Source organism: Macaca nemestrina, chromosome 8, assembly GCF_043159975.1.
Source record: "Macaca nemestrina isolate mMacNem1 chromosome 8, mMacNem.hap1, whole genome shotgun sequence".
Taxonomy (NCBI): Eukaryota; Metazoa; Chordata; class Mammalia; order Primates; family Cercopithecidae; genus Macaca; species Macaca nemestrina.
Window position 1 is genome coordinate 152,967,494 of NC_092132.1, and position 26,541 is coordinate 152,994,034.

Consider the following 26,541-nt stretch of genomic DNA (forward strand, 5'->3'; position numbering starts at 1 on the left):
TGAAGATAAGTGCGGATTAACACTCCAGTTGCTCCGCTTAATGCCTTGGAGATATGTTAGTGTTCTCATAGGGATTGAGTGAGATGCTGTACAGCCCAGCACAGATACACAGTTCAGGTCAGACTAGATCATTACAGCAGCAGAGGATGGTGTGGGCATGGATAGGGGAAAGCTCTCACTGTCAAGCACCTCCGCAACCCAGACACAGGCCTCAGCCCTCCGTTTATGCAATGTCCTCATTTTACAAACGAGAAACCAGTCTACGGGGCAAGCTTTTCCAGAGAGGGTAACTGATAGAGCTTGCTTTGAATGCACCTTCTTCCTTCATTCTCTTTGCATTTCGATTTCTATATACATTGTATTCGTTGGTATATTAGCCTGCTGTCACACTGCTGTAAAGAACTGCCCAAAACTGGGTGATTTATAAAGTAAAGAGGTTTAATTGACTCAAAGATCTGCTTGGCTGGGGAGACCTCAGGAAACTTACAATCATGGCAGAAGGCACCTCTTCACAAGGCGGCAGGAGAGAGGATGAGTGCCAAGCAAAGGGGGAAGCCCCTTATGAAACCATCACATGTTGTGAGAACTCACTGTCATGAGATCAGCATGGCAGAAACCACCCCATGATTCAGTTATCTCCACCTGGTCCTGCTCTTGCCACATGGGGATTATTACAATTCATGAGATGTGGGTGCAGTCATAGAGGCAAACCATATCAGTTGGTAAATTATAAAAGAAAAATGTAAGTGAACAAGTCAAAAATAGAAGGGTTTTGGGTGTTTCTTTGAGACAAGGTCTCTCTCTGTCGCCCAGGCTAGAGGGCAGTGGTGCAATCACGGCTCAACCTTCTGGGCTCAGGTAATCCTTCCAAGGATTGGTGGGGCTGCAGGTGTGTGCCACTACACCTAGCTAATTTTTAAATTATTTGTAGAGAAGAAGTCTAGTTATGTTGCCCAGCCTGGTCTTGAACTCCTGGGCTTAAGCAATCCTCCTGTGTCGGCCTCCTAAAATATTGGGATTACAGGAATGAACCACAAAAATAGAAGTATTTAAGGTGTATTTATGGTCTATCACTTTGTTAAAGCAATCTGTTACAAGCTATTTTTCCCCTCTTAAAAAGCAGTGATTATTGTATGAATCAGCAGAATTATTTCCTGCAACAGGTGCATCTTGTTCACGTGGGCAGTGGACTATTATTACTCCACAGCACCAGATACTAGACACCTGCACAGCAGAATCCAGACAGGCCTTCCATCATCTCTAGGACAGTCTCTACTCACAAGCATAGTCTTCTCAAATATCTTCCAAAACTAATCTAAATGCAGTGTTATTTTCATTTGTTAGTGTCTTTTTTGCAGTTCGACTGAGCTTTTTGAGAAAAATAAATCAAAAGGCATTATTAAAAAACAAATGTATGTACTGTTTTATTTTTTAACAATGAATCATGGAAAACCATTCATATGGTAGATACTGAGATGTGTGACCTGTAGTTTAGTCATCTACTTATATTCTCAGTCCACGATGGGAGCCATTGGGAAGGTGACCAACACAACAGAACACTCAGAAAGATACGATGCAAGTGCCAAGTTTCCTCATTCCAGCCATGTGGAATTCAATTACATAAAAAATATGGTAGAATTTACACTACACATAACCTATTAAATGGCATGGGCAGGATATTGCTAAAATTTGGCAAAACACCAAAAAGCAAGGGAAATAAATCAGGATGCAGGTGGAGACAAGAACCTGGCATTTGCTGGCTCTGAGCCCTAAGACTCTGGTGCAACGAGATGGGCAGGCAAAAAGAAAGTAAAGGAACACAGAAGGTCAGGAATGAGGAAAGAAGAAGTGCTGGCTCATGACTGTCATCCCAGCACTTTGGGAGGCTGACGTGGGAGGCCAGAAGTTCCAGACCAGCCTGGGCAACACAGCGAGACCTCATCTCTCAATAAATAAACAAATTAGCCAGGCCTGTGGTCCCAGCTACTCGGGAGGCTGAGCCGGGAGGGTCAGGCCGTTGAGGCTGCACTGAGGTGAGATTCCAACATGGGTGACAGAGCAAAAAAAAAAAAAAAAAAAAAAAAGAAGAACAAAGAATAAACAAAGAATGAAGAAGACAGGAAAAATGTTTTGTTTGGGATGAATGAAAGAGCAATAAAAAGAATTGAGAGAAACAGGCAGCGCTGAAGGGGATGAGTTGAGAGCTCATGGTCTGCATGGGGACTGTGGTCTGGTCTTGCAGCAAATCCTCACATCTTTGCATTAGCGCCAGAGCCCGGGTGACGGTCCACACACCTGCATAGTCTCACCGTCTCCTCTCCATACTGCACCTCAATTACTGATGGGATCATTTTAATGGGTTCCTCTGAAGCAATTTAGAAAATCTCTCCTGGAAATGTAAGCCTGCAGTGGACTCCTCAAATGACCACCGGCAACCGTAGAGCCCTTTGTCCTGGAGATTGCTGCACTTAGCTGCTGCGGGAGACAGCCGCGCAGTCAGAATGCTCTGAGCTGTCTCACTTTCCTGCTGCTCTAAGGACTGGGCAATAGTAATTTTGAAACAACTTTTCCTATTATCAAGAAGGCCACATACTTGTCATAGAAAATTTGGACTCTATAAAAGAGAAGCAGGAAGATAATAGGAATCTAGAGCTCCAACGTGAAAGATAATCACTTTGAACATTACTTTAGCTACAGACGGACGCTCTAGCATTTTCCACGTTTTCAGAAATGTTATAAAACATCACATGGAAGGGCTGTGCATGATTTTATCACACGAACGGTGTAGCTTACTCTCATACTTTAAGTGTGGTAGTGCTAAAATTGCTTTTGTAAATAAAATGGCAGTAAATATGCTATACTTGAAGCTTTTTCTGAATATTTACTTATTTTCATGGATTGTGTCCCAGAATTAGAGTGACAAGGCCAAAGGGCATGAACATTTTCAAAATGCTTGTTAGGTGGCAAAAAGAATTTTTACAAAAGGAAAGCTGAATATTCAATGAAAATTGTATCAGTATCATCGCTACTCGTTTCTGCAGTTGAAGCAAAGGCAAATAGAAAACTGGAAATTATAATGAAGCAAAGCCGAGCGCCCGGGCTGAAAGGAACTGTCTCCTGCAGCTGCTTAAGTGATTCATCTTTTCAGTAGAGCAAAGGATGATACATTTGTATTTTATTTTAAAATAACTCATATTCAATAAATCAAAACAAACATGTGATACCCAAAGACACATGTCTTTTATGAATGTGAAAAGCCTGGGCGCTGTTGAGGGAATGGAAGAGTGACAAATCCAGGGCGCTGGGTTCAGGTCACACCACGTCCGGATGGTTCAGCCCTGGTGCATGCTCACGGATCAGCAGTAACTGACACCATCCCATGACCCTCTGGCTGTGGTTTGAACGTCTCTCCCAGGGCCGATCAAAGCCCAGTGTGGTGGAGCCATGTCACAGTTCAAAGGCCAGTGGGGTGGGGCTGCGTTCCTCCACACCTCTGTTCCCATCTCGTACAGCTGACCCCCCGGGGGAGCCTTCCAAGGAGCTGGGGCGGCCACCTCTCCCTGGTCAGCTCCGCCTTAAGGAGTGTGGGGAGCTGAATTTCATGAAGAACACTGGTGCTGTACTCTTGACTGGGTATGGATTTTATTAATAACAGCTCCCCAATGAGAATGAGGACGTGCTCAGAACTGGTCAACCCTGGGTCTCCACTCATGTCTTTAATGCTGTCTGAGCCCTGCAGGTGACCTCAGGGAGCCCAGGGCTATCTCTGCCAGGGCTGATGCGTGTTCAGCCTATGCCCAGGGGACAGAAGGGCTGAGGAAGCGCAGGAACTTGGAATATTCACTGAGCATTGAGCCGTATGCCACTGGGGGTGCCTAAGGGACTAGGAATAGAATTAAGGTCATGATGACAGGAAGTCACCCAAGAGGCTGCCTTTGCCGGGAGCGAGGGGGTGGAGGCACCTCCACCATCACCCATTTCTCACAGAACATAATGCAGCACATGGCTCAAAACCCACATCTACAACTTTGAAGGTATCTGCATTCTGAGGTTGTTAAATCAGCCCTGCTTAGACATCGATAGGATACAGACTAAAACTCGTAATATGCACACACACACACACACACACACACACATTTTTTAAAAGTAAATAATTACAGTGCGTTCGGCACTATGATAAGAACTTGACATACATAATCTCATTGAAACCTACAGCTTTCTCTGAGCTGGGCACTATTCTTATTTCAGTTTTACAGAGAAGGCTCGGGAAGGCCATTACTTGACCAAGATCGTGGAGCTATGGTTAGGATTCCCTGTCCACCTCCAGCTGGCTCCAAATCCACCTTCCCCATACAGCGTCTGATGCAAATGCAATGGACTTGTTCCCAGAACATGCATGTAATACTTGAATGTGATTTCAGGGATAGACCTGAAGATACCCTAAGCCCTAGGATGGCCTTTGCGTCCCATTTAAGAATCTCCCCATTACAGGTGACATCTGCAAACACGAAGCTTGCACGGCAACCTGACCCCAAGCTGCCCTTCCAGCCTGTTATCCTTAGACTCCTCTGCCCAGCTGGAGGCGGCACCAAGCTCTCCTACCTCCCCTCCATGCCCATGACCCATGCACCTGCCGACAGGGGCCCTGGTGGCAGGGGGTCTTCCCATTCTTCACTGAATGAAATTCCCCGTACTCCTCAAGACACACATCAAATGTCACTTCTGCCATGAAGTTCTTTAACTTTGAGCCACAAGAAATCCTTCCTCCTGTACAGACCCCCAAAATATTACTGTTTCCTAAATCCTCCTATTAAATACCTTCCTATTTAAATACCTAGTGGCATGTATTTTTCTGATACAGGGAAAATCAATAGATATTTATTAAATAGAGATAAATAAGTATTATGATGCAGGTAGGTTTTAAGAAAATTTTCCTCAGTTAAATATTCATGGATCACTTTTAATTGCAAGGAAATAGATGGGAAGGGGTTAGGAGCACAGCCGGGCTATAAACTAAGTGCAGAGATGGTTCAAATCCTTAGTAGCAGGACTCATGAGATTTGATCAATAAAATTGGCTCATGAAGAGGAAACCTCAGAGGCACCCAAACCAGCTAGTGAACAGCCATCAGGAATGAATGAAAGGAATTGTGCGACCCCTGAAGCCACATTTGGGGATCAGTTAAGGTCACAAGAGCATTCACATACCAGAAAGCTCAGAACTTCCAGACCTTATGTGAGTGCATGTCAGCAGGTTACTAAATTCTAAGCTCGTCGAAGTCCAGAACTTCTGTTCACGTTACTTCTTCATCCTGGTGCAGTGGACAGAATGTAGGCGCCTCCTGGGCTCCCCGCCTCCTGGTGCTCAAACCTGTGTGTGAACCTGTGTGAACCCCTTCACTGGGGTGCAGGCAGGGTCTGAGACTTCTACCCAACAGAGGGTGGCCAAGGTCCTGGGTGTCTCTCCTGTGAGTAGGGGATACAGTGAGGAGGTTCCATCCTGCCTGCCACTTTGCCACTTGCTCTGTTGCTGGCTTTGAAGCAGCTGCCACGAATCCTACAGCCCACAAGGAGATAAATCTTACCAGCTGGCTGGGCGAGCTTGGAAGCCAGCACCAACTCAGCCAAGCCCCACAAGCTGACACCTTCACGACAGCCTTGCTGAAGACCCAGCTACGCCATTCCCAGACCCCGGACTCACACTCCAAGATGACACATGCGTGTTGTATTCCACTGCTAAGCTTACAGCAGTCTATTATGCAGCCATAGGAATCTAGTACACCTAGAATTGCAATTTCCCTCTGCAGCAGCTTCTTGGTATATTAATTAGGATACGTATTTCTGCCTTGAAGCTTAGTTTTGAACACATCTAACTTTCATACTTCTTGGTAAAATCAATTAAGACAGACACCGCAGTTAGGCCCACATATTTACATCAAGTGCCAAACAGAGCTTCGTTCATGGAAGGCAGTTATAAAATTTTATTGGATTGAAATTGAGTTGAAGAAGATTCTAGAACACAGAATCAAGGAGCTGACGAATCCTAATAACAAAATGATCCAAGGACGTTAGTGCTGTTCTTACAAAGGGCTTTTGAGGTTAAGAACTTCCTAACTTAAAATTATCAGAGATAAGCCTGTCAAAGCACACTACTGACACCTCTATTTGCAATGCTGCCCAAGTCCCAATTAGAAAAATACATTTTGTTCTTGTTTTGTAAATTTTTACAGTTAAAGCACATCCCCTGGGGTGAGTATAATTCATTTCTTCCCCGTTACTGCTAATGTTCTATATGTTATGTATCCTCGTCTTAACTGAAAGAAATCATAAGTGACTTTACTCATGTACAATCATGGATTCATCAATGTGAAGGACATTTCTGCATATATATCCCCGAAACATTAAATTGTCCAAAAAGTCATATACATAGTCTTCCTCTCCTCTGGAAAGACTAAGAAGTGTTTGTGTTTAATCAAATGGAACACTGAAAGTATTTTTATGGCTTAAAACCTTTCATTGTCAAAGGGATCTTCATTACATAATCCATTTATCAAATGAAAGGCAGTTGTTACAATTGCCTGTGCCTAAAACATGCAGATAGGAGGGTTACGCCACCAATGAGGTGAAGTAGAGAAGAAGGCACCAGCTACACAGGGATCTCGTTTCTGCAACAAATCCTTGGCTTGACTAAAGAAATACATCATTTTTATTAAAATCTGAATTTTACTAAACCCAAATTTGAAAGATTCATCAAGTTACTGACAGTACCAGTAAGTAAACAGAATGATATGCAGTGGTTTTGTTAAGTTAGCATAAGGATTTAATTGTATTGGAATTCATTTATCCTTCTCGGCATTTATCCCTCAACCAACAACAAGGAAAGTAATTGAGTATTGACCAGGTTCACGATTGCACCGAGGACATGGCGAGCAGAGTCCCCAAAGAGCTGAGGCTCTTTCAAGTCAAGGACCATGCTGTCTAATTCTGTTCTTCTAATCACTGGAGCTTTGCAACTGGAAGAGATCTTAGAAAGAATATAGATTTTCTTTTCCACTTTTATAGGGAAGTTAATTGGGAGCCCAAGGGAGTGAGTGGCTTCTGATGTCATCCAGCTTTTTGATGGAGGAGAAAGAGCTAGAACACAGCTCTGCTGACTTCCGCGAGCACGGATGCCACTCCCTCACCTGACCTGGCCTGAGGCATCATCTGAATAAACGAGAAACAGAAAGGCATGTGTCCCAAATGTTGAAACTGCAAGAGGCTACTGAGAAGCTGCTACTGACAAAGATGATTAAAAATAATAATTTATTTTTTAAGATGTTTGATGAGCTCCCATCCCTACCAACTCCCTCCCAATACCCAATCTAGAATCACGTTAAATTAACGGAGATTCAAGATCACGTTTCTGCCATGAACATCGTCACGGACAGGACACCTCTGCCTCACTGTCCTTGTGCAGTCCCTGTCCCAGCAAAGGGTGGGGAGTTGGACCCTTACAGAAACGTGCAGAGGAAGGTGAGGTTTCAGAGCAAGCCGGTCCTGCCAAGGGAGGAGGTGCTCCCTGACGTGGGCATGCTGATTCCTGCCCCGAGCTCAGTGCAGCTGCCCCCAGCCTGGAAGCCCACCCCCCACTCGTTTGGGTTAACACCTGGATACTCGGACACTCACCCACCAGGTTAACAGCTGGATACTCGGATACTGACCTGCCAGGTTAAGACTTGGATATTTGGATACTGACCTGCCAGGTTAACGCTTGGATACTCAGACACTGACCTGCCTGCTGATACTTGGATACTCATCTGCTGGGCTAATACTTGGATACCAAGACAGCTCAAGAATCATCTGCTTCATAATCATTTTTTTTCTAATTCACCTGCCTCCTGGTAAAACTGGCCATCCCCATTTGACCCCACACATCTATCACAGGTCAGATGTTTGTTTTATATGCTTCTTGCTGTATGTATTTCTCCATGCTCTCTTAATTTCCACAGTCTTGCTGCTTAGTCTAGAGCCTACCAAAAACAAGCTGTCTAGATTTATTTGAAGTAACAAAAAACATAATAATACAGTTTCCAAACCCTTGGGGAGGGGCTACATAGGCACAGATACACGTCTGCCACTTCAGAATGGGGAAGAAGCACATGTTATAAGTCACTCCTGGGTTCCAAAAATTCATTAGTAAAATAGTCACACTTGGAATGAACCACTGTATTTCTGAGACTTCTAGATTCAACCATGAAGGAGCATACAGATAAAACCATAGACGTATCCCCAAAGGTACGACTATATCAGTAAAATGATTAGAAACAGCTTAAATTTCCATTACAAGGGACCGATTCCGTAAATCACAGTGGGCCAACAAAATGGAATAATATGCAATCACTAATTAGGAACACATTTGATGTTATATGATTCCATTAAAAAACACCTACTCCCTACTCACGGCATTCCTGAAAACTCTGCCACGACATGGAAACCTAATTTTATTAATTTTAGTGAGAAAATGACAATGTCTTCCAATCCAAGATACTGAAGTTCTTTTTGCCAGTATAAAATATCAATTCAACAATGAAAACAACTTTACATTTTAAATAAGTACTACATTTAAAGAAAACCAACCAAGACATTTGGCCAATAAAATGTGAGCTAGAGTATCTCGTTCTACTCATCCAAGCAGACTTTCTAGAGGGATCCGGGGATGTGTGGCGGAAAGTCAAAGCATCGACACCAGATGCACCTGCCTTTGGGCTTCCTGGTCATCGTGTACTCAAACCGCACTTAAAGTGAAAACTATAGCAAGAGAAACACCTTCAGGGTAAAGTACAGGCGGAATACGTGAAGATACACACACAAGCAAAGTGAAGATGCCACCTCAGCAGCCCTCCCGTCCCCCCCCAACCTTTCCCTCCCCAGCACCCACTCAGCAAAGCCGGGCGGGTTTACCAACATGTGGCCAGGATCCAAACTGGTTCCATCTGACAGTGCCTGATGAAAATCTACATTCCAAGTCAATTCATGTGTCAGTCCAAGACCCTAATGTTGAACTATCACTTTCATAGTGTTTTGGGTACAAAAGCAGCTATCATGATTTTTTAGGTTGTTATAAAAGAAATATAACATTGAGAGCTAGGGTGGGGGGTGGTGGTAATTGGAGTTAGGAGAGAGAGCAAGTGCGTGAGCAGTGCCTGAGTCTCTCCGCGGCAGGATGATGGCGAGTTTCCATTTCATTTTCCTCAGTTATATATTATGGCTGTTCTCTTTTGTAAGAAGGTCAAAGTAAAAAGATTAGAGAAATAAAGGACAGCATTTATACATGGCAAATACACATTAATGAATGTTCCCCAAAGGGCAATATTGATTTTTACAAAAAGCATCTTTTATTTTAGTCCTTATAGATCTCTCTCAAATCCTTATTTTGCATGGAATTTCATGTATTTTGCTCTTTTCAGATTGGGGACTGTGATGGTTAATACTGAGGGTCAACTTGATTGAAGGATGCAAAGTATGATCCTGGGTGTGCCTGTGAGGGTGGGGCCTAAGGGGATTAACATTTGAGTCAGTGGCTGGGGAAGGCAGCCCCACCCTCAATCCAGGTGGGCACCATCTAATCAGCTGCCAGCACAGCTAGAAGATAAAGCAGCAGAAAAATGTAAAGAGAGACTGACCTAGCCTCCCAGACTACACCCTTCTCCCATGCTGGACGCTTCCTGCCCTCAAGCATCGGACTCCAGGTTCTTCAGTCTGGGGACTGGGACTGGCTCTCCCTGCTCCTCAGCCTGCAGACGGCCTATTGTGGGACCTTGTGATTCTGTGAGTTAATATTTAATAAGCTCACCTGTATTTTTTATATATATATCTCCTCTCAGTTCTGTCCCTCTAGAGAACCATGACTCATACGGGGACAAAGTTCCAGAAGCCCTAGAGTGACAATTACTTGGACCCTTTTCCTATATACTTCTTACAAAGAGAGGTTTTGCAGTATCTTTTTGTCTTTGTGAAGATCTGGGAATGAAAATAAATTCAGTTTGCATGAAAACGATGCTGTTACGAGTTCCACCTGCATCTGGGATTGATGCCGATGTCTGATTGGAGACTGAAGTCATCTCCGGATGGCCCCGGGACCAGTGCCCAAGGTCTTGTGGTAAATGCGATGGATGAGAGCACTCCTTCAGCATCTGGGGTGCAAATCTATTGTTGTGTGTGTGTGTTTTTTAAAATTCCAAATTCCCTGCCCGAGCTAGAGTGTGTACCTGGTTCTATCTGCTCTGCAAGCATCTAGTAAGCTACTCTGCCTCTCTGAGCCCCAGTTCCTTCATTGCAGACTGAGGGATCTGGACCATGTGATCCCAAAGGAATTATTTTTCCCTCCTCTTAACATTGGGATCAGGTTTTATACATAATAACTCCAGAGCTGGTCTCTGTAACTCAGGGAGGCACTAGGACCATGACATTGAGCCAGTGCTCAAAATTAAAACACAGGTCCTCAGGGACCCTCTCTGCCTGGGCTGGAGCCACCACCACTGTGGGCTCTGTCTGTCCGTCTGCAGTAGAGCAAGCAACAGACAGGGTCATGAATCAGAGAGCTGGGACTCCGGGCACTGTGGTCTCTGTCTGTCCGTCTGCAGTAGAGAAAGCAACAGACAGGGTCATGAATCAGAGAGCTGGGACTCCGGGCACAGCAGCCGGCAGTGAACACTTACTTATGGCTGCGGCAATTCCTAGCGCTGGATGAGGTGGGGTCTACAAGGAATATTCATAAAGTAGTTGCTCCCAAACGAATTAAAGCCAGAGCGCATTTTAAGTCGGTAAATTAAGAGAAAGAGGGTTCCTTGCCTCCTTTTGTTTGGAATTATATACCAAATATCCAGCCTGAATGTTCGGGATGGAATTCTTAGCTTAGTTCAGCTTGACCACAATTACAGCAAACAAACAAACAAAAAAGATAAATGAAAACAACAATCTCAGAAAACAAATCCAAAGTCACTCATTTTATGGTTTATGTTCTTATATGTGTTGGCTTATTTTCATGTTCACATGAAAATATGTGTGTATGTGTGGGGGCACATGTGTGGTTGTGTGTCATGCGTGTGTCATTCCAGTACATTTACAGTGGGTGGGGAAGAGTTCACGATTTTAAATAATTTTGTTAAATACATTTAAGATTTATTTGAAATATAAAGTATTTATTTTAAAATTAAAATATTAAGCTACAAGATATAACTTTAGAAGATATAATTTTAGAATTATCTATAAATGTAAAAATGCCTGACTCTTGCAAATTCAGATATGCTGAACAGAGCCGTTACGCTGTTAGAATTCTAACGATTTTATCTCAAAGCCATTATTTAAATTGACAAGACTTTCATATATGAAAAATGATTACTGAATGACTCAGGTTTGGAACTGGTTTCAAAATCACAAAGAGCTTTAGTGAGCACACACCTTATTGTCCAGAGTCAGAGCAGATTCCCGGCTGTACATGAAGATATTAAAGTCCATAAATTTCATTTAAAGTCCCCCATTGGGAATTCTACACCAATGTCATTCCAGCCTCTCACTCTTTGAACAGAATCCCACTTACCTCCCTGGGAATTCTACAACAAGTTTATCTTAATTTTACATGCAGCATATATCCTGATTCATTAGAAGCAGCTTTGAGCAGAGGTACCACGTGGGCTGGAGAATTTGGATTAAATTCAAATTCAGGCCAACATTTGCATGCAGTAAACTCCAAGGGCCTGTGCAGAGCCAGGGGCTTCTGGGAAGGATGGAGCTGCCTCTGCACCTGATAAAGCCGTCACTGCATGTCTGAACCAGCAGAGCAGGACGCTCCTGCCGGCCATCCACACCTGAGCGCGGGAACTGCTGCAGCTCGAGACTCCTGGTCACCCATCATGAGCCTAAACCTCGTCAAGTTACGGTGGGACGTAAAGGCACATTGAGCCCCCGGGTCTCCACTCCACAGCCAGCTGTGCAGCCTGGGGTGATTCAGGAATGTGAGCTGTGCCTGATGCTCCCACGCAAATGCTCATCTGGCAGCAGGGACTCGAGTCTCCAGCAGGGCTCTCTCAGAGCAGCCCCGGCGGCTCCCAGACTTCCTACACCTCCCACCTCTTTCCACACCCAAGTACTGGACATTAGGGTACATGTGTGTTTCTGGCTAGAGGGAGGGCCCGCCTGTAGACTAACCCAGCCAGGTCCACTCAGACAAACACCTTCCAGAGACAGCTCTCCATAGTTATCCACAGCTACCATTTACTCATTTTTATCATAAGAATGGGCCTGAGATAAAAATTCAGGAGCCAGACCAGGATCAACCCCAGTGGTCAAATGGACTTTGTTGGAGATATCCAAGGCAGAGGTGGACCCAGATGGCTTTGGAACATCTACACACTCTAAACATTCCTTCCCAGGTTCCATAACCCACACCATGGAAGCGGCTCTTTTCACCTTTTATGGGGTCATGAATCTCCATGAAAATTTGATGGAAACTACACATCCTTCTGCCGCCAAAGCCTCTACAGACACTTACAACAATGAGAGGGACTTGTAGGCCTGCAGCTCATGGACCTTCTTAGCTCTAGAGGGATATCTGTAGCATGATGGGAAGAGTCACCCATGGTCTGAGTTCTGCAGACCCTCGAACCTCAACACCATGCTCCTCAGGCCTGGCCTTCCTATAGGGTCCTGCGCACCATTTATCAAACGCCTCCCCCATATCCAGCACTTCACGATTGATTATTCCTCTCCACAGCTGAAATCATTCGTGCTGCTTTGGCACGATCATAAAACAAAGTTTAAAATGTTACAGAATTTATATGATATATAGATATATTTATATGAAACATAGATGTGAAATATATATTCTATATAAAACGTTTATATGTAATATATATGTTATATATATATAATGTTTTATATATAGACACCTAACTTCTATATATAAAACTTCTATATAATATAAAAGCTTTCTTTTCCCGCTAGATCTCACTTTTTGGAAATTCCTTGGCCCCTACCACAATACACTGGCACACTGTGGACCTGCTATGCATTATATATGTTCACTCACATAAACTGAGTTGATGTTTCCATCTCTAACTGCAGAAATACCAACTCAAATTCAATTTGTCTTACATTTTACCTAGAATAAGGGTATTCTAATTGCTTTTAAAATGTGAGTACATTAACTTTCTTATTTTTTATTTGAGAAAATGGAGAATAATCATTCTAGGCCAGGCATGGTGTCTCACACCTGTAATCCGAGCACTTTGGGAGCCTGAGGCAGGCAGATCACCTAAGGTCAGGAGTTCAAGACCAGCTTGGTCAACATGTAGTGAAATCCATCTCTTCTAAAAAAAATACCCAAACTAGCTGGGTGTGTTGGCACACATCTGTAGTTCCAGCTAGTTGGGAAGCTGAGGCAGGAGAATCACTTGAACCCGGTGGAGGTTGCAGTGAGCTGAGGTCGCACCACTGCACTCCAGCCTGGGCGACAGAATAAGACTCTCTTTAAAAATAAATTCATAAATATGTAAAAATTAAAAAGAAATCATTCTAATTGGATCTCCAGAATTTATTCATCTTAAACAACAAGTGTGTAGCCTTCAACCAACATCGTCCCATTTCCCCTCCCCCTGAGCCCTGGCAGACACCATTCTACTCTTATTTCTATGAGTTCACCATTTGTGGGAACCATTTTTATAAAACAGTAGATCAATATTCATCATCATTACAGTACAACTATTGCTGTATTTACAACTCTTTATTGCAACTATTGATTGAATTTTCAGATGTTTCTCGGATGTACAACTATCTCGTTTGTGCCTGTACTTCCTCGGCACTCATGTAATGCCTGATAAATGGGCTTGGCGCAAGACACAAGAAGGGAATAATCAAGAAATGAACAAGGAAGTTCATCAAGTCAAGTCTCCAGAATAAAAATAAAACAGAAGTCACTGCATCCCCACTGTGTGCCACGCATTGTGCTTAAAGAGCATAACTTCCAAAATCTCATTGAGATGGGCGCCCTTTCACCCCTCCTGGCTGAGGACTCCAGACGCCGTGAGGTCACACCACGGGCTGGATGTCTCGCAGTGCGAGGTGGAGAAAGCCAGACTTTTACCAAGGCCTGTTTGGCTCTAATCTTGACTCCTAATGTATGCTATTTTCCCCTTTTCATGTATTTTTTTTGTGGGTTTATGATTTAATGATTTAATAATTTAATTTGGTAATGGTTAATCTGCCAAAATTCACCACCGCTGATTTCACGAAGATGTGCGGAAAGAATTTGAAAATTGCAATATTAGGAAATGGGTCATCCATCATTACAATTCCGAAATTTAAAAAATTACCTTCTGGCCGGGCGCGGTGGCTCACGCCTGTAATCCCAGCACTTTGGGAGGCCGAGACGGGCGGATCACGAGGTCAGGAGATCGAGACCATCCTGGCTAACACGGTGAAACCCCGTCTCTACTAAAAAATACAAAAAACCTAGCTGGGCGAGGTGGCGGGCGCCTGTGGTCCCAGCTACTCGGGAGGCTGAGGCAAGAGAATGGCGTGAACCCGGGAGGCGGAGCTTGCAGGGAGCTGAGATCCGGCCACCGCACTCCAGCCTGGGTGACAGAGCGAGACTCCGTCTCAAAAAAAAAAAAAAAAAAATTACTTTCCATCTGCCTTTCTGCAACACGTCTAACAATAAGAAACAGAGTTTTACCAAGTAGCAGGTCAATGGCGTTTACAGTTGTGGAAACCAAATTCATGTAGAATATCCAGAAAATAAGAACCAGCCCGACAGCAGAGGCTTCACTCTGTAGACACACACAGAGAGGTAGACACACACACACATAGAGAAACACACACACACAGAGAGACACACACACAGAGAGAGGCAGACACACACACAGAGACACACACACAGACACAAATAGAGAGATACACACACACTCAGAGGTAGACACACACACACAGAGACACACACACACAGAGATACAAATAGAGAGACACACACACACACACACACACACACACACACAGAGACACAGAATTTTAAGGCAAAGGGAATTTTACAGGAGAACGTCAGGGTCTGAGAAGTCAGGTTCTTAAGAAGCCCCCACTTTGAATTAATGGTGAAGAGGTTAAGATGGCACCTGGTTCCTGGCCTGACTCTGTCCCAGGCTAGGCTCGGAGCCTGCATTTCTCCTAAGTCAATCTTGGACATAAGGCAAGAGTGGAAACAGAGGACATGTATGTTGGCCTGACTCTGTCCGCTAGGCTCGGAGCCTGCATTTCTCCTGAAGAAAGTCAATCTTGGACATAAGGCAGGAGTGGAAACAGAGGACATGTATACTGTAAACGATTTTTAAAGCAAAACAAATGCTTCTGCATCCTATAAGTCAATGAGGCTGTGATGATCAATAATCACCTTCATTCTCCCCATTGCCCACATTACAGGTTCTACTTCTCCTTCTATTTCTGGACATTTTTCAGAGCTGTTGTTCCAGCACGTCCGCAGACGTTGCTTCTCCATTGATCCGAGTCCCTTCTGTGTGTATGGTTCACAGCTCTCATATTCCCAGTCCCATGCTGTTGACCAAACACAGCATCCTGCATGTGGCTTCCCATCTTGGTGAGACAAGACCCACCTGTTTTTTAAGAATCAGAGCGGCCGGGCACTATGGTTCACGCCTGTAATCCCAGCACTTTGGGAGGCCGACGTGGGCGGATCACGAGGTCATGAGATCGAGACCATCCTGGCTAACATGGTGAAACCCCATCTCTACTAAAAATACAAAAACTAGCCGGGCGTGGTGGTGGCGCCTGTAGTCCCAGCTACTCAGGAGGCTGAGGCAGAAGAATGGCCCGGAACCCGGGGGGCGGAGCTTGCAGTGAGCAGAGATGGTGCCACTCACTCCAGCCTGGGCGACAGAGCAAAACTCTGTCTCAAAAAAAAAACAAAAAACAAAAAAACAATCAGAGCGACCCACGGCCAGCAGGAGAAAGCATTGCGTCATGGTCGGTCAACCAAGATGTGGGCTCTGGGTGGAATACAGGTGTCTGCGGGGAGAAGGAGGAGGTTCTACTTCATCAGGAGAGACCAGGACCCCAAGGGGAAACGGGAAAAGACCACCCGCTACTGCATGTTGAGAAAGGCAAGGCCTGTGATGAAAACGCTCCCCGCCCAGGAAAACACCGGTTTCAGGACGATTCCGTCCACACGCGGGATTCTGCATGTGCCTCTCCACGGTCCATGAAGAGGAAATGAAGATTGAGTTCAATGTTTTTTAGAGAATGAGTCACCCAGCGAGTTTGCCTTTTCGGTTCCAGGGCTTCTGGTGTGCCCATTACACCACGGTGATTCTCCAGCTTTAAAAATACGTCAGTATCTAAAACTCCTCGCCAGCCTTTTTTGCTTATTTCTAGGTTTGCAGCTTGAGTTCTGGGTCATCCGATCGCAAGGTTGGCTGGGGGAGGGGGTGCACAGTCATCCTATTCTGGGGTGATTTCCTTCCAAGGTCATTTTGCAAAGGTGGGTGCTGCAAAAATTTCGGTTCTTTGTAATTGCTAATGTTGTTAGATGTACCAATCAGAGAGGAGGGCACAATTAGGGATTTATAGCCACAATAATATGGGGTTTCAGGGCGAAGGGATTCTCATTTCTCCCAGTTACATAAACAGACAAAGAATATCTCAAACTCAGCTCGAATGTAGAAACACAAGCCCTGGAGAAAGTGTTACAGGAAGGGGGATGGCTCTGACCTGGGCTCGCTGCACCTGCTCTGTGAAGCCACAGAGCCACGTGGTGCCACACGGGGTGGTCTTTCTAGCAGGTCTGGTCCTCCCTGTACCAGGAACCTCTGCAGGCTGGAAGCTCAAGCCTGGAACAGCCTCTGGCTCCTCCTCCCGGCACCCAGCATGGTGTCCTGGGACTCATTTACTGCTGTGAAATGCAGGCAGGAAAATGAAGAAAATCCAGGAGAAGGGCAGGGAAGGAAGCAGCGACAAACATGGCCCGGAGAAGAGGGGGCAGACGGGTCCACCGACAAAGGGGTGGGCCAACGTGCAGTTGCTTAGGAGCCCAGGATATTTAGACTTGATGAATTCACATCTGTACGCCCCACCAGTTCATCAGGGAATTCTGTTCCTCGTCTCTGGTCTCCCTCCAAGATTCATCTCAGACCAAGGACCATGGCGGAGTTGTCTGTAGAATCAGCTGCAGATAGAGCTGAGGGCCCCGCTGCTGTTGGCTCTGGCCATGTCATTCTACCACAAAGCCGACTGAGCTGGAAGGTCTAAGTCAAATAAAAGCTTCTTTCTCTTTGAAAAGGTCTTGGCACCTGCCAAGTCAGAGTGAGACCCCAGAACAATGCTCACATTTCCCAGTGTGCGACATGAGGTGCATGATTAGGAAATGTTTTTAACTTTTTAAAGAAACAAAGAGTAAGTTGAGATAATGTGGCTTCTGCAGCGACACGTAACTCTCAGGAAATCGAATAACCATTTAACATCTTTGTACTCCTGGAGCTCAGGAAGATAAGAATTCTCTTAAGGATACTTGACTCTCAGATGATCAACGGAAAGACGTTAAATTAGGGGTATTTTATGCTTCTTGTAAGACGGCATGAATGATGTTCTAATTTTACAACAAAGTTCTTGCTTTTGAGATGGCGACATTCTCACACGGAAGACAGCTGTCAGACTCTACCCCACATTAAATGTCTCTCTTTAGCCGATTTTTTCAATATTGCAAATGAGCTTATTATGAATTACTGAGAATAATTCTAATACTTCTTTTCCTCAACATTCAATTGCATATATTTCCATCTCCCAAATATGCTTCAAAATTCAACAATTAGGCATGTTTAGCAAAAAGAAAAGAAACGGTATTTTCTCTAATCACACTAAACCCATGGCCTGATATTTAAATTACCCAGTGACCAAAAATATAAAATATTTATGTATTCCTGAGCCTATCACTGAGGTGAAATTGTTTCAATGCCAGAATACCTGAACCTCTGATATTGGATATTATTTCTTAAAAAGAAAGAAAGTTGCAAATTAGCATTTGTGAATTTTATAACATTCTGCATAAATGGGTAATTGTTGCAGTCTCAGACACCAGATGGTGTGTACAATTCATCCCCATTTCACTGTCTTATCATATTTAATAGCTGTGGCATCACCTCTGATTCTAAATGCAGCACTTATATTGTAATAAGAACAGATGTCCATTAAGCCAGCTTTATGCATTTGATTCACAAATACATGGCTACGAAATGCAGAGGACTAGGGTGGGTGTGGTGGAGGAAAAATCAGTTTCCATGCTCAGAGTTCCCATAGAACCAGCACTGAGCTCAGTGTGGGACACACATTTGGCCCCAACAGACATCTGCAGAGGAGAAAAAGGGAAGGGGTGTCAAAGGAAGCCCAACAGAGCTCTACGGAGGGGCCAGCGACAGGGAGGGCGCGGGGGTCTCATCGGGGAAATGGTGCCTGAGCTGACCCTGGAGGTCTTTTTCTAGACCTATTTATATATTTACTTACTTAATTTTGAGCTGGAATTTTGCTCTGTCTCCCAGGCTGGAGTGCAGTGGCACAATCTCGGCTCACTGCAACCTCCACCTCCTGGGTTCAAGCAATTCTCAGCCTCCCAAGTAGCTGGGATTACAGGCGCCTGCCACCACGCCTGGCTAATTTTTGTATTTTTAGTAGAATGGGGGTTTCATCATGTTGGTCAGACTGGTCTTGAGCTCCTGACCTCAAGTGATCCACCCGCCTCAGCCTCCTGAAGTGCTGGGATTAGAGGCGTGAGCTACTGTGCCCACATAGCTGACTATTTATTTTATTTATTTATTTTTAGATGGAGTCTCGCTCTGTTGCCCAGGCTGGAGTGCAGTGGCACGATCTTGACTCACTGCAAGCTCCGCCTCCTGGGTTCACGCCATTCTCCTGCCTCAGCCTCCCCAGTAGCTGGGACTACAGGTGCCCGCCACCACGCCCAGCTAATTTTGTTTTTGTATTTTTACTAGAGACGGGGTTTCACCATGATAGCCAGGATGGTCTTGATCTCCTGACCTTGTGATCCACCTGCCTTGGCCTCCCGAAGTGCTGGGATTACAGGCATGAGCCACCACGCCTGGCCCCTTTTTATTTTTAATACAAACTATTACACATCCCCTCTCCCCGCTGTGTGTGCAACTTCTGCTGGGATAACGAATTAATGAGCAAGCCATTCATTCTTCTAGCAGAAGCTGCACACACAGCGGGGAGAGGGGAGGTATTCCAAAGTATTCCTCAACAGCTTTCTCTTTGTTCATAAAACACACACACAAACACCTACACACACACTCAGTCTGCACTCAACACCCCTCCTCCCCCATCACTGTATCGTGCTTTTATTGTAAAGCCTTCAATGTCCCAGGTGCACCCACAGACCCGGACGTCAGTGTGTGGTGACTGAGAACGGAGGGTGCCTATTTCATATGTGGTTAAATAGCACTGGACAGACCAGTAGGGGCAAGATCATGAATGTGGAATTTCTCCAACAGAGGAAGAACGGATAACATTTAAGGAAGGAAATTATATGATCGACTTATGCTTTGTTAATAGTTATTTATGGCTGGCCATGAAGACCAGGGTGATGTGGAGACGGATTCTTGGAGCTTCTGAGGACCCTGGGAAGGGAGAGTAAAGATGCTGCTTCCTGCTCCACACCCTGCCCAATAGAGAGAATGTCACCCAGGGGAATCTGTGCTCATCTGGAAAGCAGAAGGGTCCTGCAAATATTTCCAATAAAAGCACGGCTGCTTGGATAAGTGCTTGCTAAAATGCCACATAAGCCAAAAAAGGACTGAAGTCAAGCAAAAAATTAAACTTTGTGAACTTGGCAAGAACCCCCTTCAGCAGATAGAAGACAGCGTCCCTGTTGGGAATGCCGGGGGCCAGGGAAACCCCTTTCACAGCGTCTCTTCCTTTGCTGGGTGGGACCCACTCCCTTCGATGAGGTTGTGTCCTTAGACAAGGGTGCCTCCTGTCATAATTTTTCATTTGTTGGTTTCTCCTTGTAATTATTTTTTTCCTTTGCATATCTTGAACCTATTCTAAAGTAGATGGTTCTTATAGCTTCTTGGAGCAGATTCCCTTTATCATTAAACAATGATTTTATCTATAAAAATACCTGAGTCAGCCGGGCGCGGTGGCTCAAGCCTGTAATCGCAGCACTTTGGGAGGCCGAGACGGGCAGATCACTAGGTCAGCAGATCGAGACCATCCTGGCTAACACCGTGAAACCCCGTCACTACTAAAAAAAAAAAAAATACAAAAAACTAGCCGGGCGAGGTGGCGGGCGCCTAGAGTCCCAGCTACTCGGGAGGCTGAGGCAGGAGAATGGCGTAAACCCGGGAGGCGGAGCTTGCAGTGAGCCGAGATCCAGCCACTGCACTCCAGCCTGGGTGACAGAGCCAGACTCCGTCTCAAAAAAAAAAAAAAAAAAAAAAAAAAACCGGAGTCATCCTACCATGTGCTTTGTGTTGTCTGAGCCTTTTTCTCTCCCTTCCCCTACCTGTCTCCTCCTCTATTCACCTTTACATTAAGTATTTTGCATTTTATTCACTCTCTTTATTGTCTCAGAAATTCTTAGATTGGAATTTCTCAGAAATTCCAATGTCATCTGGCATCAATATTGACTATAAAAAGTCTCCTGAAAATCAAGTACATTTGTCTGTATTCTCTCTGGCTTTATTGATTCTTTGTCTCCTATTCTGTGGTTTCACTTTAGAAGGCATGGGAGTGTCTGTACTTGTCTGGCTTCAGTCTTAGGAGTCTATAGATCAAAGAGGCTGAATAAATGTCTTCAGTTCTAGGAAAATATTGGCCTCTACTTCTTTGACTAACGCCACTTCTCCTTTCTCCCCATTGTTTTTTAATTTCTCATTTAATTCCAGGCATGTGTTTGTGTTTCTCAAGCCATCTTCCATGCATCTTAATTCTTCTATTTCCCTTTATATCTTTTATGCAAAGTTCTAGGTAATATCCTAATATCTAGTTTCCAGTTTGGCAATTCTCTTTTCAGCTCTGTCTAATCTGCTTTCTAATAATATATCCACATAGTGGTCTATTTAAACGACCTTGTTTCCAGATATTCTGTTTGTTTTTAAGTCTTTCTTTCCTCATAATAGACACTTCTTACAATTATGGCTCCTGTTTCTTTTGAAAATCTATTTAATACTTGTAAATGTATCCAATATCTAGGCAAGTCTATTATTTCTAGGGCTTTGGTTGTTCATTCTCCTGTTGTGTCTTCTTACTCCCCATATTATTCCATTTTCATAGTGCTATGAAGAAATACTTGAGACTTGGTAATTTATTTTTAAAAAGAGGTTTAATGAACTCAGTTCCACTTGGCTGGGGAGGCCTCACAATCATGGTGGAAGGCAAAGGAGGAGCAACGGCATGTCTTACATGGCGACAGGCAAGAGAGTGTGTGCAGGGGAACTGCCCTTTATAAAACCATTAGATCTCGTGAGACTTATTCACTATCATGAGAACAGCACAGGAAAGACTCACCCCCATGATTCAATTACCTCCCACCAGGTCCCAGGATTATGGGAGCGACAAATCAAGATGAGATTTGGGTGGGGACACAGCCAAACCATATCACTTCCTTAAAGTTTCTTTATATGGATTATATTCTTTTCTGTATGTTTATCTAAAGTGGGTACTATTTTATAGTGGAGAAGTCCTTTGACCCCTATGTTGTCAAGAATTCTGTGTAGATAGTTTGTGATTTTGATTCTGCCAGAGCCCTTAGGCTCAGACAGAATCATAATTGATTTTGGAACAACTTTCATATGAATGTCACCATGTTGTCCTTCTGCAACACACAGGTAATATAAATTCAGATCTCAGATCCATACCTGGAGTGTGCATTTCTTGTTGGTAACTTTATGTCCTACCAACGGCCCTGGATGTGTGATAAGCTTCTTCACACTTTCTCAGGCATGTTTTTCCAGTTCTTTTCTCACAAACAGGGAAGCTGGGTGAGTGTCTGGGTTTGATTCAAGAGGCTCAATTCCAGTGTTTCCACCACCCCTGCCTCACAGGACACAGACTGCAATCCCAGCCCCATCCCAGGCCCTTTCTGGGATTGCATCTCAGGAGCTACTGCAGCTGGAACTTGTGCTGATCCCCTGGCTGGAATTCCTTCTTAGTTATTGGGGCTCAGGGGATCTCCTTTCTTTTGTTTTCATCCAACCTCAACTATGCACTGAAATAAATTTTGTTACAAATTGTATAGCATTTTATTTATTCTTATTGGGCATGGGACAGGGGTCAACTCAGTCTTCCATCCGGGGTAAGAGAGGAGCAGTATTCTGTCTCTTACCCTAGAGACTGTTTCCTGACTTCCACTAAAACCCTAACCATATTAACGTCCTAGAAGACGGACTGGCTGGAGCTGAGTCTGTTTTCCTTCAAATCTTAGTTGAACTTTTTAGTTCTTAAGCAACAATAATCACTGAAAACCACAAATAGCAATTAGAAAAGACCATTTTTATACAAAGCATTCAATTAAAAAGGTATGGTCTCAGAGAGGCGGGGTGGCAGCGCCCTTCCCCTCCACAGAGAGCAGGGAACAGGGCTGGGGGTACTTTCTAAGCTCTTCAATATGCAATTTCAAGAACCCCAGAATTGTTAAGAGGTCTTAAAACGTCAAGACGACACATGTTCAATTAAGGTTAAAAACAAAAAACCACTAACGAGACCTCATCGTTTTGAGTCACTTGTGGGGAAAATCTTGAATATCTTACATTTAAAAATCAAGAACTTCATGCTACTAACTTCAGGAAAACTTTCCCAATATCTTGATTATGAGTTATGAAGGGAGAAGAGATGGCCTGGGTTCCTCCTACCTGTGATAAAACATAAGATTCTGTTCGTCTTCCCAAAATGCTCAAATACAAGATTCTGTTCGTCTTCCCAGAATTCCCAGGGCAGCATGCAGATTGTGTTTTCCAATAACCAAAGTAAAAACAACAAAAATGAAAACAGATTTAGAAAGAAAATCTCGTACCTTAAACTACTTAGTTTTTTTTAAGACTTGAATTTTGCTTTTAGCCTGGAATTTCTAAAACATTACCCAAATAATCCAATATATATATTTCTGCCATCACAAATCATCTATTGTGTCTTAAAATTCCAATCTTAAGGCCTCTATTGCTAAAGAATCTTTCATGTCAATGTATCCCAACATTTTTGTAGCATTTTCTCATGCTACCTTTATATAGTAATACTAATAGCTTATTTTATTTCTTAGTTTTAATGGTGGCAAATAACACAGATCTAAGACACTGTTATTCCATCGCTGTGGATTTCAGATACGTTCTCCCGGCCCCACCAGGCATCATTATCTGTCTTCCTACCTCGGAAAATCTATCTGCTATGGTAACAAATCAAGCCATAAAAATGTAAACCAACAGACAAATCCATGAACTGACATCTGTGACCCCACCCAATGTCCATAAATTTTCCCGTGTTCTAGTTGAAAAGCAAGTAGTGTCATGCATCTGTCAATAAAGTTTAAAAAGAATCATGTACTCTTATTTTCCTATATTAAACTGACAGATTATATGACACACGAATTTTTGCTGTGTCAAGATAAACCAGTCTGCCATCTTATCACTCTATAGTATGTGGTTACTGCCTTTAGCTAAAAGGTAACAGGAATCACTAAGAAAATGATACAAATTGAGACCATCTTAGTATTAAATTGGCAGATTATTATGACAACTGAGATTGTTCTTAGTAAATTTATGATTATTATTAGGAGAGGTCTCTGAAAGCAGAACCTGCAGAAACTGCACTCCTGTTAAAGGCATCGAGACCCTCATTAAGCAAACTGCTGCTCCATTTTCACGCCACGCTGCATTTCAAGGATTTAGAGTTGGGCTGTCCACATATTCTTGGTAGGAACAAAGGTACCAATAAATAACGATCAATCTATTAAACATTTTTATCTCATGAAAACATAGTCTCACAAGTTTCAAAATCTTGTAACACAGAACATGTAAGTAATTTGCGTATTGAGATCATGGTCTACATTTTATATGTAATTAAAATTTTAAGTTCTCTGAAAAATAGGCCACACCATTGCAGGGCCTCCCCAGCTGTAGAATTCTGAGGTCTCCAGCATCCTGTAAACTTTGTCCCGGGTCGTGTTTGTTTGACAGATATTATCATCTGAGATCAGGCTAATTATTCAATCTGGATCCAAAGAACTAGGTCTCACTGAAAGAACTAATCATTAAAATGCAAATAGGTGTTTCCCACTTCACTGGCTTAGCCACCGAAGGCTGTTAACAGCTTTCTGACAAGAAAGAGAGACGCTAAATGAGTGGTGCCTTCACCTTCTGGATGTAATGAGTGCTGCACACCCACATCCAAGCCGCCCGTGCTGCCGCCAGCCTCTGGCTGGTCATTACTGTGCCACGACATTTGTGAGTTAACTCACAGAAGCTGCCTAAGAAATTATCGAACAAAAAGGCTGATTTCAGATTCCACTCTCCGCACCCAGCCAGTTCTCACTTAGACTAATTACTTAAATGATTTTAAAAATGTATGAATATTCATATGACAGTGCTTTGCAAAAACTAAAACACAGCTGAGACCTCGCCATGAGCCCGTCCTCCTCCCTGATCTGGAGCAACCGCACTCACACGTCTGAAACACCCGGGCAGCTTCAGAGAACTGCGGCCCAGTGGGGAGGGGCAGGCCAGAGCAGTGAGCCCCACCCCCAGCCCCCACTGCCCAGCCCCTCCCCCGCCACCCTTGGCTGGAGAGCCCCCCGACTTCTGTGGGGCTCCCCACCGGACAGTGGGACTCTTCTTATTTGGAGTCCAGTCTGTCTCGTTTTAAACATTTGGAAGCTGACCTGCCGTCCCAGTCTGTCTCGTTTTAAATATCCGGAAGCTGACCGGCCCCTAGAGCAGCAAGGAGCAGGTCTCTCCCCGTCCCCACCCCACTGTCACACATTTGCTGTGAGCTGACAGTATGTGTGGTGTGGAGGTTGAGCCAAGGTAGGTGACCAGGGGGAGCGACCCTGAGATTGTCCAGGACCGCACACTCTGGTCTGACGTCTGGTGGTGCCGGGCCTGAAAGGCCACAGACCTGAGGCTGGAGTGCCCCGAGGGAGCCAGCCCACCTCCTCATGCTCCAGACGACTCTGGTAGTCTCAAGTCAGCCTGGGCGAGCCAAGGTCCCTTCTAGAGTCAATCCCAGAAATCATCCAACATCCATCCCTGAGCCAGGACTCTGGGGTGATTTACCAGCCTTCATTCGGTCCAAACATCACTGATTCTGACTTATTGGGACCAAACTCTTCTTTTCATGACAACGCTAAGTGGCACACGACAACAAAACACACCCCACACGGGCCACTGTCCTTGGCAGAGGCAGACATTTGTTATTAGAAACAAGTAGATGAAAAGCAAGATGCAATGTGTTTAAACCACTATTTACAAGGTTTTATATTTCACAGTTTCTCTCACACGCTGAAAACTCTCGATAGGGGGTTGGGGGAAAGGGAATGAAAAATGAACTCAAAGCATGATATGCTTTCCATAGTGGGAATGGCAACGGAAGTATAATGATAAGAAATAACAAAGCTTTCAAACACCCAACAGACAGGCTGCAGAATTTCATGATCCTCTGCAGCAGCCTTGGCGTCTCCAGGAGAAAGGACCTGCGGCTTCCCCATCACGGGAGGCCTCTGCCACACCCAGACCAGCATCCCCATCCCGGGAGGCCCCTGCCACACCCAGACCAGCATCCCCATCACGGGAGGCCCCTGCCACACCCAGACCAGCATCCCCATCACGGGAGGCCCCTGCCACACCCAGACCAGCATCCCCATCACGGGAGGCCCCTGCCACACCCAGACCAGCATCCCCATCACGGGAGGCCCCTGCCACACCCAGACCAGCATCCCCATCACGGGAGGCCCCTGCCACACCCAGACCAGCATCCCCATCACGGGAGGCCCCTGCCACACCCAGACCAGCATCCCCATCACGGGAGGCCCCTGCCACACCCAGACCAGCATCCCCATCATGGGAGGCCTCTGCCACACCCAGACCAGCATCCCCATCACGGGAGGCCCCTGCCACACCCAGACCAGCATCCCCATCACGGGAGGCCCCTGCCACACCCAGACCAGCATCCCCATCACGGGAGGCCTCTGCCACACCCAGACCAGCATCCCAGGCTCCACCTGGGAACAGCCCCCACCCACCTGACTCTAAAACATCACATTACTTTTGACTCTGGAAATGCCAGGGATCCAAAGTCTGATGTTTTGCATAAAAGTGAAGTTTAAGATTTTAAAATACACAGTAACTGACTTTATCGTGGATATATCTGTGCATTCCATGCCTACTAAATGACACAGGAAAAAGTTTTAAAAGCCTTGTCATATTTCCCTTAACCACCAAATGAGGGAATTGAGTGTTTGACAGAAGTTCCAAGTTAACCCTGTACTCACTTTATTTTATTT

The 26,541-nt window shown here is 44.6% G+C and overlaps 1 protein-coding gene across 8 annotated transcripts in view; it reads right to left on the reverse strand.

Moving 5' to 3' along the window:
- The window catches only part of LOC105491902 (DLG associated protein 2), a 921,137-nt gene that overhangs the window by 386,106 nt on the left and 508,490 nt on the right, over nucleotides 1–26,541 (reverse strand). The gene's annotated exons all lie outside the window — the stretch shown is intronic.